Source organism: Phacochoerus africanus, chromosome 6 (genome assembly GCF_016906955.1).
Source record: "Phacochoerus africanus isolate WHEZ1 chromosome 6, ROS_Pafr_v1, whole genome shotgun sequence".
In the NCBI taxonomy this organism is placed as follows: Eukaryota; Metazoa; Chordata; class Mammalia; order Artiodactyla; family Suidae; genus Phacochoerus; species Phacochoerus africanus.
Window position 1 is genome coordinate 77,297,191 of NC_062549.1, and position 3,996 is coordinate 77,301,186.

Below are 3,996 nucleotides of genomic sequence, written 5' to 3' on the forward strand. Positions count from 1 at the left end.
TTAACCCACTGAGAGAGGCCAGGGATCGAACCCGTGTCCTCATGGATACTAGTTGGGTTGGTTAACCCCTGAGCCATGATGGGAACTCCTCTGTATTACCCTTTTAAAGTGTCCTGAGGCATTAACCCAGGCCCAGGAGGAGGTCTGGGCCCTCTACCAGCTGTAACAACGCTGCCCAGTGGGTTCAGACTGACCTGACAGGCCTTCAGAGATGAGGTCATGGCACTGACCACTTCAGCCAAAAACGGGGCCAGATTCCTCACCGCCTTTTCCAACTAGATGTTCCCCATCACAGGAGACATTGCCCACAGAGAGGGACAGATAAATGACAAGGCGGGAGGGCTCCACAGGCCTCCAGGGGCTGTGCGACCCCCTGGAGGAATTTCCTTAAGTGCTTTCAGTCTCATAGGACCACCCAGGGGTCAAGTCCCTGTGTCTTCACGAGATAGGCGATTAACCCTTGGCGCCAGACTAGACAAGTGTATGCAGTGGAAGATGAGACCTCTCACACTGGGCAGTGCCAGCAGTGTGGCATCCCGGCCCGCTGCTAGGCCTGTGGGACCCAGTCCAATCTGAAATACCAAGTCTCGGTCCTGGTTTGTAGAATAACAGCCTGAAGGGCAGCCCCTCCTTCTTGTACCATGCGGGTGGCACAATGACAATGATGATAGAGCCAGCGGGAGACTTGCCAGGCCCCTCTGCTGCTTCCGGTGGATTTCTCAGTGAGGGGAGGGGATCAGCCATGGGGAGGATGGCAGACCAGCCTCTCAACTTGAGTCATTCCCAGCTGTGTAAAGAAGCTGCCCCAGGGAGTTCCCGTTGTGGCTCAGTGGGTTAAGAACCCAGCTAGGCTCCATGAGGACACAGTTTGATCCCTGGCCTTGCTCAGTGGGTTAAGGATCCGGCGTTGCTGTGAACTGTGGTATTGGTTGCAGACACGGCTTGGATCTGGCATTGTGTAGGCTGGGAGCTGCAGCTCTGATTTGACCCCTAGCCTGGGAACCTCCGTATGCCACGGGTGTGGCTCTAAAAAGACGAACAAACAAACACAGTCCCACTGAGGAGGTAAGAACTTCAGCATATGAATGAGGGGTGTGCGTGTGTGTCTCTGTGCATGTGTGTGTCTGTGTGTCTGTGTGTCTGTGTGTGTGTCTGTATATGTGTGTGTGTGTGTGCATGCCAAGTTCAGCCCACATCAGCCTTGCCCCCATCCAGCCCCCATGAGAGAAGCATAGGCAACACCTCGACCAGGCAGTCATCGTCTTTCTGATTCAGGCCCAAGTTATTCCAACAAGAGAATCCGAGTGGCTGAACCAGAAGGGAGTTTAAGTCCTCCTGGGAGTTCCCCATTGGCTCAGCAGGTTAGGGATGTGGCCCTCAGGAACACATTCCAGTAGTGCCTGGCCCAGGAACTACTGCATGCTGCAAGCGAGGCCAAAAAAAAAAAGGCTTCCCTTTGCCTGCGCTGCCCCCACAGAATGGCCTCCAGGCCAGCCTTCAGCTGCCTTTCGGTCAAGAAAGGACCATAGCCAGTCCCAGAAGGATCCCAGATTTTCTAAATAGACCTATATACCGGTATCGGGGCACAATTCCTCAGGGTGTCTCTCTATACCTCTTGTGAGCAAAGGCACTGGCTCTCTTTCCAGAAGGTGGTCCAGTATAAGGTCTTGGAGGTCAAGGTAACATCTCTCCAGATCCAAGGGGAGCAGGTGTATTCCCTAGTGGAAAGCTAATGACATTGGACACATTTCCACATGCTTAGGGCCCATCTGTATCTTCTCTAGAGAAATCCTTCTTCAAATCCTCTGCCTGTTTTCAAATTCTTTTCTCTTTGTTGGAAGAGTTTTGGGGGTTGTTTGTTTGGCTTTTTTTTTTTTTTTTTTTTTTTGTCTTTCTAGGGCTGCACCTGTAGCTTTTGGAAGTTCCCAGGCTAGGGGTCAAATCAGAGCTGCAGCTGCCAGCCTACACCACAGCCACAGCAACATGGATCCAAGCTTTGTCTGTGACCTACACCACAGCTCATGGCAATGCTGGATCCTCAACCCACTGAGCGAGGCCAGGGATCGAACCTGCGTCCTCATGGATACTAGTAGGGTTCTTAACCCACCGAGCCACACCGGGAACTCCTGGAAGAGTTCTTTATATGTTCTGAATACCAGTTTCTTACCAGATATGTGATTTCTAAATGTTTTCTCCCATTTTGTGGATTGTCTTTCCACTTTTTTTTTTTTTAAATGGTCACACCTGCAGCATATGGAAGTTCCAGGACTAGCAGTCAAATCAGAACTGCAGCTGCCAGCCTACACCACAGCCACAGACACAGCCAGAGCAATAGCGGATCCAAGCCATATCTGTGACCTACACTGCAGCTCACAGCAACACTGGATCCTTTAATCCACTGAGCAAGGCCAGGGATTGAACCCGAGTCCTCATGGGTACTGGTTAGGTTCTTAATCCACTGAGCCACAACGGGAACTCCTTCACTTTCTCAATACATCATTTGCAGCACAAAAAGTTTAAAAATTCTTTGGCCACATGGCATGTGGAAGTTCCCAGTCCAGGTGTCGAACCTAAGCCACAGCAGCGACCCCAGATGCTACAGTGACACCGATGGATCCTTAAACCCCGGGGATCTCCAAAAAGTTTAAATTTTGACATTGTCAAATCTATTTGTTCTTTGGTTGCCAATGCTTTTGGTGTCATATCTAAACAGCCATTGACTAATCCAAGGTCATAGACATTTACTGTCCTGTTTTCTTCTGAAAAATGTAACAGCTTTACCTCTTGTATTTAGGTCTATGATGTAGTTGGAGTTAGTTTTATGTCCGCTCCAAGGAAGGGGTTTGATTTCTCTCTTCTGTGTGTGGATATCCATTCTTCTGGCACCATTTATTTAAAAGACCCTTCTTACCCGTTTGAACACTATGTCAATTTTAAGCAAAAATAATTCGGTGTCTCTCTGACCAGCATCTAAGAGAAACATCAGTCTCATTAACGGAGTCCTCTCACCTTCCAGAATTTCTCATACTAGTACTTTGTGAGACAAACCTCTTCCAGACGTGCTTGTTAACTAAACAAAGACAAGAAGCGTGCTTAACCTTTGCTGAACTACCTAAGAACTTGAACCACTTCTGTTTGCTATAAATACCCAGTGCCATGAAGGAGGCCACTGGCTTCTATTGAAACTCGATCCCAGAGTATTTGTCTGGGAGGCTGGGGGCTGATTTTCCTGTTTTACCCATGACCTCTCCCAATAAGTGCATTTATTAATTTCCATGAATTGTTGTGGCTGGTGGGAGGTGAGCAGCAGCCGCCAGTTGTGGCGAGGAAGCCCAGGCTGCCAGCAGAAGGCCGCAAGGACCAGGGACGCGCTCCTTCTGATTCCATCACGGCCTCGGCCCGGCCTCCTGCCTTCCCGCAGAGAGAAGCACGGGCACATTGACTTGTTCTCCAGGCCAGTCCCAGGACAGCACCTCAAAAACACCAAGTGAAGTGTTTGTCGTCAAGGTGGACCCACTAAGCTATCTGGCCCACGGAGGGCACTTCAACCCTCTCACAGAAAGCAGTAAAGACTGAATGCAGGGGGTTCCCACTGTGGCTCAGCAGGTTAAGGACTTGACATGGAGCCTGTGGGGATGTGGGTTTGATCCCTGGCCTCACTCAGGAGGTCAAAGATCTGGTGTTGCTGTTCTGTGGGCTGTGGTGCAGGTTGCAAATGCAGCTTGAATCTGGCGTTGCCATGGCTGTGGCGTAGGCTGGCAGTTGCAGCTCTGATTCGACCCCTAGCCCGGGAACTTCCATATGCTCTTAAAAGAAAAAAAAAAAAAGACTGAATGCAAAGCCTACACTTCTTTGTTCCATGGGGCCCAGAAAAAACCCACTATGGAAGTGGTCCTGAGAGAGCCCAGAAAGAGCCTGAAATGAGGGTTGTGATTATTTCAGAGAAGTCAATCTCCAGTTGGACCTGGCTGTCTCTAGGGCTGTCGGTGCTCATGC